This window comes from Myotis nattereri (assembly GCF_964212035.1).
Source record: "Myotis nattereri genome assembly, chromosome: 8".
NCBI lineage: Eukaryota > Metazoa > Chordata > Mammalia > Chiroptera > Vespertilionidae > Myotis > Myotis nattereri.
Window position 1 is genome coordinate 24,984,370 of NC_138083.1, and position 17,500 is coordinate 25,001,869.

At 44.1% G+C, this 17,500-nt stretch overlaps 1 pseudogene across 1 annotated transcript in view; it reads right to left on the reverse strand.

Annotated features, from left to right (window-relative positions):
• The window catches only part of LOC308523688 (keratin, type I cytoskeletal 18-like), a 63,055-nt pseudogene extending 55,622 nt beyond the window's left edge, over positions 1–7,433 (reverse strand). Inside the window, exon 1 of the transcript in view lies at positions 7,278–7,433. The product of the transcript in view is annotated as a keratin, type I cytoskeletal 18-like (transcript). The remainder of the gene's footprint in view (positions 1–7,277) is intronic.
• Positions 7,434–17,500: the final 10,067 nt, after the last annotated feature.

A 17,500-nucleotide genomic window follows, 5' to 3' on the forward strand; every position in this document is an offset into this window, starting at 1 on the left:
AGAGAGACTGTAGGCAGTGCAGGGAACCAACGTCTGCCACCCTGACGCTGCTGGGGGGGGACATTGATTTTAAGCTGTTTATTAAGAAACAAAAGTCTCAGAAAGAACCTTTGACCCTCCCCCCTCTCCTGCCCAAGAAATTCAGACAGAGAAACCTGCTTCAGGAAGGAGATCTTAGGATGCTGCCTTAGCCTAACTTGAATTCGATATGGTAAAATAGGGGGCTTCAGGCAGGTGCCTGTTAGCTAGATGCACCCGTTTCACATTGTCCCTGAGTCACCTAGCAAGGATTTTCCTGCCTTGTGTGTTCCTCAACTACCTATAAATCACTTATGCTCTCCTCTGAAATCTAATGCCTCATTCCCCTTCTCTCCTTTGTCCAAATGTCTTCTGTACCCAATGTTGCCTCACTGTCTTTGGGATTGTCATGGATTTATCATTTCTATGCAAAATCCCTCTGATAATAGTAAATATTTTCTCCTGATAATCTGTCGGTGTTAATTTGGTTATTAGCCCAGCCAGAAGAACTTAGAAGATGGGAGGAAAAGTATTAATATTTTTTTAGCCCCAAGAAAATTGCATGTCTAGAAACTTCCTAGAAGCCACAAAGAAAAGGCCCCTGTTCCTGAACCTCAGACAAGATCTAAAAACAAAGTCCCTGTGGCTAGATTTGGAGCAGCTCCCCAGCCCCCACGGTTGCCTACAAGTGGCCAGCATGCCCAGGGGTGTCCAGCACACCCTCCCTTTCCTTCCTATCTCAGTGAGCCTGTGAAACAGCTTGCTCAGTGGTCCACTAGGTTAGTTTGTGGTCACCCAAGATGTGCCATGTTTGTGTCAGAGACTCAATGGGGCTGAATCCAGGCCCGAGAAGAACCACAACAAAGAGGGGAGACCTTCCAGGCATCACGTTCTTGAGAGGAGCCCTGGCCGGAAGGGGGCCTCTGCAGAAGACGGGCACTGCGTCAGGGCAGGTCTCAGGAGGTCGGGGCCACTGGAGCAAGTCTGGAAGGGAGGGGTGGTGGTGAGGAGAGGACAACAGACAACCTGCCCTACTTTCCCCCCAGGGTTTCCTCTTTTCAGGACAGCTGAGCACCGTGTGTGTGTGTGTGTGTGTGTGTGTGTGTGTGTGTGTGTGTGTCTGCCTGCAAGTGTTCAATCTCCTCTCATAGTCTTCAAATGATAAACCTAGGGACCCTCTCCCTTTATTAGGGTGTTGCGTTTAGGTGTAAAGTGTAGCCTAAAACACGGCCCTCTTTTTTCCTCTCTCATTTTAAAAATAAGAACAAAGAGAAGGCAGAGAAAGAGAGAGGGAAAGGCAAGGAGGAAGGAGGGAGGGATAGGCAGAGAGGAAGAGAGAGAAAGAAGAGAGGAAGGAAGAAAAGGGGAGGCAGGAAGCAGAGAGAGAGAGGGGGATAGACAGAGAATGAAAGAAAGCAAGCAGGCAGCTGGTGCGAGAAAGAAGTAAGGGCCTTTTCTCCCACTTCCCTGTCTTTTAATAAATCACTGTAGCGGCCAGTGACAGCTCTCTGTTATCCCTAAATGCTCAAGCAAACAGCTTTTCTTTGAGACTATTCAAGAGGCTGCCAGGGCGGCTGGAGCTGGGCAAGCCGTGCGGGCCTCAGACTGCCTGCCTGTAATTCAGTTAGAAAAGCAAGCACGAAGTCAATATTCATTGCACAGGGTAAGAATTACCACACCACAATGAAATGGTAATGAGCCGGCTCACAAAGCAGACAAGCCGGATAATCAGTTTTTAAGGAGGTGCTGGGCACACCAGGCTGCCAGGGACTGAGCGGACAGCCCAGGCATATGGGCCCCTACCGGAGCGGCCTGCCCTCAGCCCCCACCATCTGGGGGCATTGGCAAGAGGCCGGCTGGAAACCAAGGGAATCTCCCCATACCCCCTTTCTCCAGCCACCGCTCTCCATTTTGCCATCTTAGGACCCAAAGTACCTAATGTGTGATGAGGACAAAAAGCCATTTCACAGCCACAGCCCCTGTGCCTGCTTTCAGATCCTGGGGATGAAGGCCGGCAAATGGGAAAACTGAAGATCCTGCAGCTGTAACAGACATATGTGCTCAATGCACTCAGGGGTCATTACCCAACTAGCTCAGGACACCTGAGCAGGAAGTCACCAAGATAACAAGAATTGAGGGGTAGACTTAGACACTGGGCATTTATATATGTCAATAGCTTAGAATATATAAGGAATTTATTTGTTTTAGAAGATTTTATTAAATACACCTTTGTTAGTAGTCAGACTTTTTTTAAAAATATATTTTATTGATTTTTTACAGAGTAGAAGGGAGAGGGATAGAGAGTTAGAAACATCGATGAGAGAGAAACATCGATCAGCTGCCTCCTGCACGCCCCCCCAGTGAGGGTGTGCCTGCAACCAAGGTACATGCCCTTGACCGGAATCGAACCTGGGACGTCCGCAGGCTGACTCTCTATCCACTGAACCAAACCAGTTAAGCAGTAGTCAGACTTTTTAAATCTCCTCAATAAAGCTAGAATCCAAGAAGGGTCCAATACGATGAAGCCATCAGATGTATGGCCACATGTAAGCTGCATTTAGATGCCCATGGCTATGGAATTGTTCTAAGCGATTGGAGTCCCTGAATTAGAAGAGAAAGTTGTCTTCAGGGCTTCCAATTGATTTCACCTTTTGTTTTCTACCCATGCCTGTTTTGAGATTATTGCAAAATTATTTTAGGTGACCTACACAAATGCATGCCAAAATGGGGGTGATGTACAATGTAAAATAAGGAATGAAGGGAAAATAAGAGTAAGAGTCAAATTAAAGCCCAAGGCCCTACCTCCTTGCAGAGCTGAGCTAAGACTTGGTTCTTGGCTTTCTAGTAACTAGCTCAAAGAGAGAAACATAATATTTTCAATCAGCAAATCTCAACCCAACCCCAAACATTCTGATGAATGTGGCCTAGGGGTGAGGGCTCAGGCAGCTGTATATTTAAGGCTCCCTTGTGAGATAAAAACAGAGCAGTTGCTCAGGAGATAATCATTCATGAGGCTCAGAGGAAGGACATTGTGTTGTACGGGGGGAAGTCACGCTCAGCAACCCCTTTAGAGTAAAAGCAGTGAGAGTGATATATGAAAACATGAATGAAGCCCAAGGAACACACAGGAGACTGAGGAGGAAGGGAGAGAGCTCCAGGGAAAAGAAACAGTATGAGGAGAGAAAAAGAAACACAGCAAGTCATGAAATGTTTAGAGGTTGGCAGGAACATAGACCCATGTGGAGGGAAGTCAGCATGTGGAGGGAATCCTGAAAGCCCTACTCAAGACATGAGGTTAAGAGCCTAGGTTTGAATCCCAGCTTCACTATTTATAACATGTGAGAATTCAGGCAGGTTGCCTACCTTCTTTGGGCCTCAACTTCCCCACTTGTAAAGTGGGAGCAAAACGAGTGCCTACCTTATAGGAATAAATGAAACATTCTACGTAAAGTGTTGAACATAGCATCGGATATAGTAGCTATTATTATTGTCATTATTATTGCTAACAATACTCTCTACATAATGAGAACAAGGGAATAAATTTTTCAAGAAATAACCTCTAGATCAGTGGTTCTCAACCTTGGAAGCACATTAGAATCACCTGGGAATCTTTTTAAAATCCTGATTCCTAGGCCTCATCCTCCGGAAATTCTGTTTCTTTGTTACTAATGTTATAGCCTCACCCCATAACAAAGAAACAGAATTTCCGGAGGATAGGGCCCAGAAATCAGGATTTTAAAAAGATTCCCAGGTGATTCTAATGTGCAGCTAAGGTTGAGAACCACTGCTCTAGATGTACTGAGCTTTTCATATATTATCTTTTTTTTAAAGTATAGTTGTCATACAATCTTATATTGGTTATATTAGTTTTATGTGTACAATATAGTGATTTGACATTTGTATACCTTACAATGTGATCACCCCACTAATTCTATATCACCTGCCACTGGGCAAACTTATCACAATATTATTGACTATATTCCCCCTTCCCCTTACCTCCTCCCTTCTGGTAAACATACTTTTCATCTCTGTTCCTATGAGTCTGTTTCTGTCTGATTGTTTGTTTTGTTTTTCGATTTCACATATAAGTGAAACCATACAGTATTTGTCTTTCTCTGCCTGATTTATTTCATTTAGTATAATACCATCTAGATCCATCCATATTGTCAAAGATGGCAGGATTTCATTCTTTTTACTGCCGCATAATATTCCACTTTATACATATCACAACTTTTTTATCCATTCATCTATCAATGGACACATTTAATTTTGTAATAACTCAGTTTAATAGGCATTATCATCTTTATTTTTAATAACCAATTGACTCTCAGCATGTTTGTACAGCAAAAAAAGTGACCAAACTGAAATTCCAACCCTGAAACTGGAAGATTTTCTAAAATAAACTGAGGCCAATTTACACTAAAGGGAATAAAGCTTAACCTTCAGACACTCCCTCCCTCATTTATTCAGGCCCCTCCAAAGTTCCGAATGTAATTTTGCATTTGCACTTTATTACTTTTTTTATTAAGGAGAAAAAAATCTGTGTAAGTTTAGGATCCACCTCAATGATAATGTATGCATGGCATGGTATGATCAGAACTGTGTTCTAAAACATGAACAAGGGTGACCAAGGATAAAGTGATAGGAGGAAGGCCAGGAGAAAATGTGTTTTGTGGGTAAAGATAAAGAGTTAAACATTAACTGCATTGATCTGAGGGGACCACAGAGCAGCCAGGTGGATGTGTCTTGGATATTTATAAATGTGGGTCAGGAGAGCAGGCAGGGCAAGATGCAGACCCGGAGCAATGAGGTAGATGGTGACACTAAGGAAGAAACTCTGACCAAAGAGGAACTATGCTCTAACTATTCTATCTGTCCTCTAGGGCAGCCTCCAGCCACATGTGACTATTTACATTCAATTAAATGTAAAAGTCAGTTCCTTGGGCAAGTGTGTGCAGTATTGGGCAGCTCAGACATAGAACATTTCCACCATTGCAGAAAGTTCCATTGGACGGTGCTGGTCCAGACAGGCAGGAGGTGGTGAAGGACAGACCCCCAGGGAAAGATCAGAGGGACAAATGGAGGAAGAGGACAGTGAATAAGAAGGGGAAAGTGGCCTGTAGAACCAGGAGGAGGACCAGGAGACAGAGGTCCTAGCAAAGGGGATTTCAAAGGAAGAGTTTATTCACCAGATCAGCAGTTCACAAAAGTAACAACAACAAATTCCCAGCACAGAACTAACACATGTCCAACTAAACCAGCTGCCTCTAAACCCTCTGGCCTGGTCAGGTGAGGGTCCTCTTAGGGGTCACAGACTTATTGTGTCCCATATGGTAGAAGGGGCTAGAGACCTCTCTGGGGCCCCTTCTATGAGAGCACTGATCCCATTCATGAGGCTTTACTATCATGACCTAAGCACGTCCCAGAAGTCCCACCTCCTAACACCAACACATTGGGCCTTAGGAACCCAACTTGTGAATTTCCGGGAACACAAACTTTCAGAGAAAAGCCCCCTGCATCAGTGCTTCCACAAAGACCTTGAAAAGGCATTTTCTTACAGCCACAAACAGCGCATTCTGAACTTGGCCCTGCCCAGAAAGGAAACCTTGAGAAGGACAAACGACAGCTGCAGTTAAAGAAGCAAACGCCCAGAGGCCTGCTTCCCCTCCCTGCCCTCTGCAGAAACCTTTAAAATGGTACTCAAAGGGCAAGGCACACGCCTCTCCAACAGGTGGCTGCCTGCATACCTACGCAACTTCCTGCTTGCTTGTGCAATTACCTACAGTTCACATAAGAATGCATGTTCTGAGCACAGCCTTTTCTGGCCCACACATGTATGTGCATATTTTGAAGGTGCAAATGAGACACCGAGCAGTGTTTTTTAATGTAGCCCTAAGGGGTACATTATTCTGATCAGCACTAACATAGGCCTCCTACATTAAGGCGTCAACTTTAGGCCCCACTAGAGACAACAATGTTAAACAAGCAAACAAATCCAGTTTCCCCTGCGGCTCAAAGCTTTCCCTTTGCCCTTCACTCCCCTCTCCTCCGATTAAAGTTCCACGGCCTCCAAAGCAGCCACTGCATCCGAAAACTTCTCCAAACCCTCCCCAGGCTCCACTTTCAGCCTAGGTATTTACTTAGGTATCTGGCTCTGTCTTGCCTTCCTAATTATGATCTTATGTTTCAAAACTTTGTCTACCCCACGGTTTCATGCAACATTTTTTCACATTCAATGACCTCTGAACTTTTTATTGGCCACTTGCCCAGCCAGGGGTGCCCCGCTACTGCTGCCTTAATGCCTCAGGACTTTACTGTCATTGACCTCAGACACCACTTTGCTGCAGGTGGTGGTCTGTTGGATGAATTGCATGGAGTCGCTGTTGTCCAGGGCATCGCCAAGATCCAAATTCTCCCCTTCTTCCAGCAGGTGGCGGTAGGTGGCGATCTCAGTCTCCAGCTTGACCTTGATGTTCACCAGGGCATCTTACTCCTGGGCCTGGTGCTATCCCTCTCTCTGGACCTGGCTAGCTCTGACACCAGGTGCAGCGGGATCCCATTGAGCTGTTCCATCTGCATGGCTTAGCGCATCTACACCTCTCTCAGGATGTTCCCCAGAATGGCCTTCAGATTTCTCATGGAATCCACGTCAGTTTCCAAGGACTGGATTGTACATCTCAGCTCCAAGAGTGACATCTCAACTGTTCCTATCTCAGAGGTCTGCAAGGTGACCACTGGGTGCTCTGCTGGGACCAGTACTTATCTAGCGCCTCTCAGTTCTTCTGAGCCAGCTCACCATACTGGGCCTGGATGTCCACCATGATCTTGCTAAAGTTCTGAGATTTGGAGGCATCCAACTCCACCGTCAACCCAGAGTTGGCAATCTGGTTTTGTAGACCATGTACTTCCTCCTCATGGTTCTTCTTAATGGAGAGCAGCTCCTCCTTGAGAGCCTTGATCTCTGTCTCCAGCTGAGTAATATCAGTAACCTTTCAGAACCCATTGATGTCACCCTCCACAGACCAGTGCATGGCCAACTCCATCTCATACTTGACTCTGAAGTCATCAGCAACAAGACCGGCATTGTCAATCTGCAGAACCATGTGGGCATTGTCCACAAAACTTACAAAGATCTGAGTCCTCAGGCCCTCGATGGTCTTGAGATAATTCTCCTAATTTCTTGCCTAGGGTCCCTTCTTCTCCAGGTGTTCACAGATTTTGTTGTCCAGTCTCTAATTATCAGCCTCCAGGCTTCTCACCCTCTCCAGGTAGGAGGCCAGGTGGTCATTCGGACATTTCATAGTCTCCTTCTCACTTTGGATGCCCCCCCCCACCCGGCCCTTCAGAACCCCAGCCATCACTGCAGCCAGGCCCCCAGACACCCAGACACCCTGCATGCTGGTGGAGTGGGACATGGAGATCTGGGAGCGAGAGCTCCTGCCACTTGCACAGACACTGGCCATGCTGCTGACTTGCAGGGCCAGTGGCTGGACGACTTCACAGAGACTGGAATCTGGTAGTTTGTGGACAAATGAGTGGGTGCTAAAGCTCAGGTTGTTTAAGGAGGAAGGTGAGAGGTCAAGATTCAGGTCATTAACATTTTATGAGCCTCAGTCATTAACATTTTAAAATACCTCGGGTGCACCTTCTCCTGGAATAAAATAGAGCCCAGGTAGGTATTCAGCACACCATTTTCCCTCCGTGCTCCTAACACAGCGAGACCAGGTTTTCCAACTTCCCTTATTGTTCAATTGGGCCACGTCCCATGTTCTTGCCATCAGAAAGAAGGCAGAGCAATAAGTACGGTGCCTCCAGGCGGGGACGATTAGGAGTAGATGCTCCTGCTACATATTGCTCTTTCCTTATCTACTGGCTGGAAACAGAGGACACGATAGAAGACTTCATGGCCTTGGAGGTCACAGTAACTAGAAGGAAGGAGCCTAGCATTCCTGAATGGCTGTGTGCAGCAGAACCCCTCCCACCTCCCTGACCACCCTTATTGGACTGTAATAAAGTCAAGAAATAAAACATTATTGTGTTAAAATCCTGAGACACAGGGTTTGTTTTACTATAGCAATCAGCCTACTCTGATGTGGTAAATGGATTACAACGTTTCTCCCAATTATTTCCCTCCCCTGCAATGTGATTTAGTAGATTTTCCCATTAAATGTTGTAGTCTACTTTCATCCCTTGAGTCCAGGATTGGCCTGGACAATTCCTTGGCAAATGAAACATAGCAGAAGTGCCATTTCCAAGCCTAGCTCTCAAGAAGCATAGCATGCATTGTATGGATATTAAAAAATGGCTCGTAATTATTCTGTTGAACCTTGCCAGTGAAAAGATGTTTCTCAAACCTTTAGTTCTCTTTAAAAATTTAAACGCTTCTCCCAACAAAATGTATTTAGTCAAGATGTGTCTTGTAAATGATCCTTTCAATGGTCTTTGAAAAAGAAAAAGCCAACTTTAACTCACATACTTTTCAAATATCTTATATCAGCGGTTCTCAACCTGTGGGTCGCGACCCCTTTGGGGGTCGGACGACCCTTTCACAGGGGTCGCCTAAGACCATCAGAAAACACGTATATAATCACATATTGTTTTTATGATTAAGCACTATGCTTTAATTATGTTCAATTTGTAACAATGAAATTGGGGGTCACCACAACATGAGGAACTGTATTGAAGGGTCGCGGCATTAGGAAGGTTGAGAACCACTGTCTTATATCCTTTGGAATAAATGCTGATGATCTTATAGAACTAAGACTGAGAATTATCTCTGTGGGCTCGAAGACAAGGAAGGAATTGGAGGGTTTTGAGATCTATTTCATGTACAGTCTGAAGACACGGAGTGGAAAGTACAACAGCCCTTGAACAGTGTCTGGTGGTTTTCTGTGCAACCATAGCTGTTGTGCCTAATAGCCACAGATCTCTGTCCTTTGTGGAAAGAACTAAGGTATGACTATAAATAACATCTTCCCATATGTTCACACCTGAAAAAAAGTGAAGCAGGTTTTTCTTAAAAGCGATGTGTTTGATTTAACAGTGTTTCAATATTAGCTCACAACAGCACTAAGCGTGACATCAGTGTATTAATTATTTGAATTACATTCAGTTTTTCCATTTGTTTGCAAGGTCTCCTTGAGCAGTCTATTTTTGGCTGAAAGTTTTTTCAGTGATTCCACTCAAGGAAGTACCCACTTGTTTTGAGTAGCACTTGCCAGCAGCAGTGCTTCTTAAACTTTAACATGCATACATATCCCTGGGCGATCTTGTTTAAGCACAGATTCTAATGCAGTCGGTCTGGGGTCAGGATTGATATTCTGCATTTCTAACAAGCTGCCAAGTGACATTGATGGTGCTGGTCCATGGACCACACAAGAGTCTAAAGCAGACTTTTACTTTGCAGGATTTCCAAACACTTAAAACTTTACTCAGATGGAACATGATACAGCACATGAAGATCAGGCCAGATAATAGACAGTGGTTTGCATAATACCTATAATTCACCCTGTGATCACCTGCCTGAACTCAGTCCTGTGTAAGGCCAAACATATCATCACCTAGCTGGTCGTTTACTTAATGAAATCAACATACTTATTTGTGTTAACACAGGAAGAGCAGTTCTGGGACATCTTCACATTCTAAATTCACATCTAAATTACTTTCACATTCTATAGAGGCTGGGCTCCCCTACTTGTTTCTGCAATTCTGTTTCCTTTTTTTGCCTCTCCTGTCATCAACCTGCCATCTTGAATCTATTTCAACCAAGGCTAAATAACACAGGTGGTAACTACTGAAGCAAGCACTCATGGTAAGGTATAAAAAGAAATTGGATATTTTGTATTCAGTTGTTTGGTTCACCTTTTCCACTTGAATCCAATCCCTATGTATGGACTGGGGATTCTATTGGGAAATACATAAAACCAATTTAGCAGGAGAACATTTTTTTAAAAAAATATATTTTATTGATTTTTTTTTTTTAACAGGAAGGGAGAGAGATAGAGAGTTAGAAACATCGATGAGAGAGAAACATCGATCAGCCGCCTCCTGCACATCTCCTACTGGGGATGTGCCCGCAACCCAGGTACATGCCCTTGACAGGAATCGAACCTGGGACCTTTCAGTCCGCAGGCTGACGCTCTATCCACTGAGCCAAACCGGTTTCGGCAGCAGGAGAACATTTTAAATGAACTATATAGCCTCTGAGATTTGGTTTAAGCCCTTAAATGTGAATGCCTTTGAATTTCATGATTACTCTGGATCAAGTGGGTCCTTCAGCCTTTAGTCTACCATCTCAAAAGCCATATTTCTTATAGCTTGCTACAAAAAGTGTGATTCATGGATTAATAGAAAGATCCATCAATTGAGCAATAGAAACCTAGGTTCTGCCTCCAATTCTGCCCCCTAATTAGCTGGGTGAGCTTGCACAAGACATGTTGCTTCCCTAAGCCTCGTTGCTTTTAATCATAAAAATAGGTTTTCAGTTCTAACTTCTCCCAGCTCAGACATCACTTGACCTGAAATGCCTCCAGACCAGAGGCAAGAGACCCACACAGCACAAACAGCCCTGCCCCACGCCCACTTCAGCACAAGGATCCTTGGCCACCGTGTTTCAGGCAGGAAGGCCCCCAGAGTATCTTATGCCAGCTCCTTCATTTAGCACGAGAGGAAATCAAGGTCCTGGGAGGCAAGATAACATGGTCACATGGCTAGTGAAGGGCAGAGCCAAAACTAGAACACAAGTCTTCTAACTCTCAGTCCAATGGTCTGCATGAAACCATGAACTCCGAAAGCCAGGCTCTGTGAGTCACATTAGGATTCACAGTTGTCTCTCCATGCTGGCACCAAGGAGCTCTTACAGGAGGGAAGTGTCCACACGAAAGCAACACAAGCACAATCTTTTCCACCTGAGTCTGCAGCACTGGAACATCAGCAGGGCTTTATAAACAGTTGTTGAATGAAGGAACCATTCGTTTGCGTTTCCCCTTATTTCGGAGATATATTTGTAGGTTTTTAGTCTCAGCGTGTGTAGCAGGGGCTTTTTGGATGCCCTCCCAAATTCCCTCAGTACTTATCGCTGTCTCCAAAGGCTGCTCGCTGCAAACTGAGATGCTCCTCCAGAGGACTTCTTTTCTGGCCACACGGTCATGGTCAGCCTGAGCGCAGTCATCCCAGAAGTTCTGGAAAGTATCCCCACAGCCTCCCTCAGTCCATGCCAGATGTAGAATTGCTGGCTCAATACTCAGGCTGCCTCGTCCCTTGGGCAGGACATCTCTGAGGCCTGTTCCAGTGTTCCAGATGCCTCCTCAGGATTGGGCTCCAGCTGCCCACAGTAGTGACTGGTTTGATAATACGCCCTTTATGTCTTCCAGCCCTTCCCTGTCTTCCTTCCCTACTCTAACGGCATTTTCTGGAATTACTTCCCAAATAAACAATTTGCAGTGAAATCTTTGTGTTAGGATTTGCTTCTGGGGAACTCAAACCAAGGCATGGGGGTACCAACTTATGGAAAATAGAGCTTTTGAGGGGGTCACTTAAATTCTTTTTGATGAGACAACTGCATTGTTGTCTGTCCCTGTGGTAGTTTGGGTTTCTCCCAAAGCAGGCCCTGAGAAAAAAAACTTGGGTGCCGGGCGTTTATTTGAGAAATGTCCCAGGAAGTAAGAGGGAGAGACTGGAGCTGGGAGAAAGGAAGGGAAAGAAAGCCAATATAAAGTGTATCCATGAGTTAGTTGCTGTGGGAGACTGTGGGCCCAACCCGACTGGGACCACCCTGAGAGGCTGTATGGAACACATCTCAGAATTGTGCACTGAGGAGCAAGAAGGGGTATTAATTCACTAATACCTCTCTGGGGGCATTAGCTCCCGACTTTCCCAGCATGCCCTGCAAGCAGACCAAGCACACCTCGGGGTCACAGACACCCTCAGATAGTTACACTAGACGTTCTCAGTGTCTGGCAGAACTGCCTGCAAGGGACCTCCACGAAACTAGCAGTGTCTACATGAACAGTCTGCAGGACATCGAAACGCTGCTCTGCTCAACAGATGACCATCCTGCCATCCTCCGAGACTACGTTGTGCCTCCCTAGCTCTGAGCTGACCTTGTTTGGGCTTCCTTGAAAGGCATCCCTGAACTCCATCAGTGCCCAGTGCAAAGCGTCTAGGTAAACTGCAATGCAGGTGGCATGGGAAATGGAACCAGTCAAAGAAAAGGAGCCAGAAATCTGCCTCCCCCAGTCATGCTACAAGCCAAACTAAAATGCTGTGTCCACATCAGTTCCATGCCTGTCCTGTCTTCAACACCCTCTCCCGGGGGCTGGGCGGCTGTCAGGCTCACAGGACCGCACAGGCCTTCGCTTTGATGCCTCCCTGCTCAGTGTCACCCAGACAGCCTGATCAGGGGGCCCTGAGGTCAAGGCACTATCAGGAGTAAGGTTTCTTAAGTGCCATGTGTGAGACACCATCTGACACTGTTTATAGATCGATTTAGCCCCTTATTGACCATGGGACAGAAGTTAAAAGCATTGCTTTTCGAACTCAAATGTGTTAACTTCTGAAGTGATGTTTGAATTAAGGTTCAGAAGGGCCCAAAGTTTTGATCTGCTGATTGGAGAAGGAAAAAAAAGAAAGGAAATGGTCTAAGAAAGATTTCTTTCTTTCTTTTTTTTTTTCTTTTTTTTTTTTTCCAGAAAAGAAATCAGCTTATTTTGACTAAAATCAAGAGACAAGCTTGTAATGAATCTACCAACTTTGGGGCTGATATAAGCTGGCTATAGAAGTGTCTGAATTCTGTTCTGCAGCTGCTAAATGTGGGTGATCTGTTTAAGTGCAACCACTGGTTCTTAAGGTTACTCACAGAAAGAAGTCACTCCCTCTTCAGTAGTTGAAGGCCAAAAAGGGGAGCATCCCAAAGTAATCACATAAAAGTCAAATAAAGCAGCATCCCATGCCTGAACCGTGCCATTCGTGATGGAATAATTGCACAATAAAAAGACACAGGCACCCCACAACTCAAGCTGCTGGAATTCGGCAACTCATTCCCTGAAATGTCTTTGGATTCAAAACACAAAAGATCTAGTAAAGAAATCCCCCCTACTTTAGCAAACCAGATTATAAAACACCTGTAATCTATGGGTTACGTAGTGAGGCTGACAATTTTTAATTGATGTTATTCTTATCTGCTTATGTAGCATAATAGGAAGCAGTGGCAATTAAGATAGTTAGATAGGAATAGGAAACGGTTCTTCTGATTAGAACCACAGCCTGGGCACGCTGGATATTCAACAAGAGGAAACTGACGTGTGTGGTGTGTAATGAGCTGGCAAAGCCATACTTCTGCAACGCAGTAATGGTTATCACATTAATGATGATCAGGAAGCGCGACAAGGTGCTGGGGTCCCCTCTGTACCATTCAGAAAAGAGCAGATAATGTTCAATGGGGTTTGTAAATTCTAATAAACTCTATTGTATCCTAATTCTTTTAAAATTAACAAAGTGAATTAAATATGGGTTAACCCTCTATTAAGCTATACATTTTATGAAGAGTTTGCTGTGGAAATCATTATCCCAATAATAAATAGACCGGAATCCTGATAAAATTAATGAAATTATATCTGTAGCTAAAATATCCAGAAGGCAATAATACTGTGTTGATATGAAGTGGGAGGTATTTATAGGCTACTCAAAGGATATTTCAAAACCATTTTGGACTCTATTCAGAGTATTAAGAAGCAATAAAGATCTAAGTCTTTTAATAGCCTCTAAGTTAAATATAATGTGGGCACATATATTTCACAGGATCAAGATGTTTGCCAAAGATGGCTTTGTACAGTTTCTTGTGTCTCTTATAAATCACGTCATATAAAATTTTTAGTTCATGTTGAGCTCTGGAAATAAAAATTGAAACTTTCATCATTCACTTAAGTGTTCAATAAATATTTCTTGGCCATCAACACTGGTGTCCTACCAAGATACCCATCTGGAGAAGTCCAAATGGCTCTACTTTATCCAGCAAGCAGGGACCCTATCCAAATGATCAGATAAGGAGCATGCCCAGATGGTCTAAGCATGCCTAAGTGTGCACATAAGCTTGTGTGTGTGTGTGTGTGTGTGTGTGTGTGTGTGTGTGTGTAGGGTGAGGATGAGGTGGCATGTATACATATCATGATAGAGGGGTCTAGACCTGATCATCTTTCAGGCTCTAGAACAATATTTGTGTTTCAGTAAGATGAAAATTAACAATGTAGACTTTGATACAAAGATCTACATTCTCTGACAGCCACCAAAAACAAAAAAACTTTCGTGTTTTAATTGTTTAGTCAAGAATTATTTATTGAGCATTTATTAAGTGCCAGAAACTATGCTAAATGCTAGGATTACATTAGGGAAGAAAGATGAAGTTCCTGCCCTAACCAGTTTGGCTCAGTGGATAGAGCGTCAGCCTGCGGACTCAAGGGTTCCAGGTTTGATTCCGGTCAAGGGCATGTGCCTTGGTTGCGGGCACATGCCCAGTGGGGAGTGTGCAGGAGGCAGCTGATCGATGTTTCTCTCTCATCGATGTTTCTAACTCTCTATACCTCTCCCTTCCTCTCTGTAAAAAAAATCAATAAAATATATATATTTTTTAAAAAGATGACGTTCCTGCTACTTAGTGTTGCAATCAATGTAAGTCCAAAATTTTTTAGAGACAAGTAGATTTTCTGATCTCAGTAGATTTTTCTGGTCCATGTTTTTCCCTTGTAACTTAATGATATGCAAATACTTGATATTGAATAAAATGCTTATCTGGCAATCCCATTTTAACTGAATTTAGGCTAAATTCTGTGTCTCGGAAAATAGAAGAAAGTTAATTATCTCAAATTTAGTGAGAAAAAGTGCCCACATGAGTAAACCTTTGGTAACTTCTCTAGTACCTTCAGCCTTAAGACTGAGTTAAAATAAACCAGCATGGAGAGAAGAAAACTAGTTAGGACTGCAAATTACTGCAATTCTGAAGGCTGCATAACTATTCTTCTGCCTTAGGTGCATGTAGGAAACCTGGAGAATATCAGCAATGACATCACAACCTAGGTGACAAGGGCATGGTTAGTTCCCAGCTCCAGTTCCTCCAATGACATCTGAAATGCTTGTGTGAACTCAAGCTTTTTAATCTGATCACTAGCTCTGGGGTGTTTGGAAGAGCTGCAAAGAGAGGCAGAGACAGAGCAGAGTCCACCTTAATATTTAGTTGGTATGTCTCTAATCAAGTGACAGTGCCAAGTTGTATTTTCAAAACATATAAGGGATGTGCAAAAGTAGATGGATAGTTGTGAGTACACAAAGCACAGAGTTTATTCTTGTATTATTATTATTTATTAACTAGAGGCCTGGTGTATGACATTCGTGCACTAAGCCGACAGTCAGACATCCCTCTCACAGTCCAGGGCTCTTGCAGTCCGGGACCCCTTGTTCCTTACCACCCACCTGCAACGGAGGCAGGAGAGGCTCCTGCCACCACCACTGTGCTCATCAGTTGTGAGCCTGGCTTCTGGCTGAGCGGTGCTCCCCATGTGGGAGCACACTGACCACCAGGAGGCAGCTCCTGCATTGAGTGTCTGCCCCCTGGTTGTCAGTACACGGCTGGTTGTTCTGCCGCTCAGTTGATTTGCATATTAGGGTTTTATTATATAGGATTATTGTATTTTCCATACAAACAACTGCAAACCTACTTTTGCCAACCTCTAATGGTATTTTATGCCAAATTGCCTCTATGGAAGCCACCCTTGATTTAGACCAGCCATGGGCAAACTACGGCCCGCGGGCCAGATCCGGTCTGTTTGAAATGAATAAAACTAAAAAAAAAAAAAAAAAACCGTACCCTTTTATGTAATGATGTTTACTTTGAATTTATATTAGTTCACACAAACACTCCATCCATGCTTTTGTTCTGGCCCTCCGGTCCAGTTTAAGAACCCATTGTGGCCCTCGAGTCAAAAAGTTTGCCCACCCCTGATTTAGACTCATGCAAGAAAGCTGGCATTTGCCAAATTAAAAATGTCAGAAAAAAATCCTGAATTATCATTTTGCTGGCATCAGATGATGTAACTACAGAATTTTTCCATCTTGACCTATTTGGGGTTTGGTTACTAAGGGTATTAATTCACTTTTCATTTACTTAACTAATCACTTCTAAGGCAGCTGTTAGTAATCCTGATTACCTGCCTTCCCCAAAAGAGACCAAAGAAAGTAGCCAGAATGGGCATAAATTTGTAAACATGACCTGTAAAAAGAGGAGGAGAAGGAGAATGGAGAAAGGCTAGACTATACTTCCTCTTTAAGGAAGAAGAAAGAATGTCCACAGAGTGACTGGATATGTGATGAGTAAGGCATCAGTGGTGATAGCTGAAAAGTTTTTAAGGAAGGAAGGTATTCAAACTACACATTCAGCCCAATCAGAGTAACTCAGTTGGTTGAATATCATCCCATGCACCAAAGGATTGCTGGTTTCATTCCCGCTCAGGACGTATGCAGGTTTGATCCAAATTGGGGAGCATACAGAAGGCAACAGATCTCTCTCTCATTCTCTATCTATCTATCTCACAGCATATCCTTGGGTAAGGATCTTTATTAAATACTAGAGGCCCAGTGCACAAATTCGTGCACCAGTGGGGTCCCTCGGTGGGATTAGGCTGAAACAGGCTCTCCAACATCCCCCAAGAGGTCCTGGATGCAAGAAGGTGCAGGCCAGGCTGAGCGACCCTACTGGTGCACAATTGGGGCCAGGAAGGAATGCAAGAGGTTGGCCAGCTGGGGAGGGACTGCAGGAGGGCTCCAGGGCATGTCCAGCCTGTCTCACTCAGTTCCAATTGGCCGGACCCCAGCAGCAAGCTCACCTACCAGTCAGAGCGTCTGCCCCATGGTGGTCAGTGCACGTCATAGCGAACGGTTGAGTGGTCTTAGCATATTATTAGCATATTACGCTTTGATTGGTTGAATGGCTGACCAGTCGGCCAGACACTTATCATATTAGGCTTTTATTATATAGGATGCATTTATACTGCATAGTTTGATATAAACAAAAAGCTACAAGCTCTTTAACTTAACAAGGAAAAAAAAATAGAGGCCCCCAGAGTCCAGTTCTCCCATTCACACATCACTCTCCCATTTTTCTACAAATACAAACAGCTTCACAGTCAGGAAAATGAGGCTTCCCAACTCATTGCTCATGCATGGTACCATACACCTGTCATTATTCAACTCTCAATTTACAAATAAGACACAGAACATTTTACAAGCACAGGGCAAGCCGTTTTATTGATCGGAATGTTGGATTACTTTCCTTTGTTTACTTCCAAGCATAAAATGACTCCATAAGCAAAACTGGCTGGGAGCACATGCATATTTCCAATCAACACCCGCCTTTGAAAATTCACAGGGTCACTTGTCAACAGTTCAACTTGCAGAGTATCAGGTTTCCACTCACCTTTTTGAACATCTAGTAATT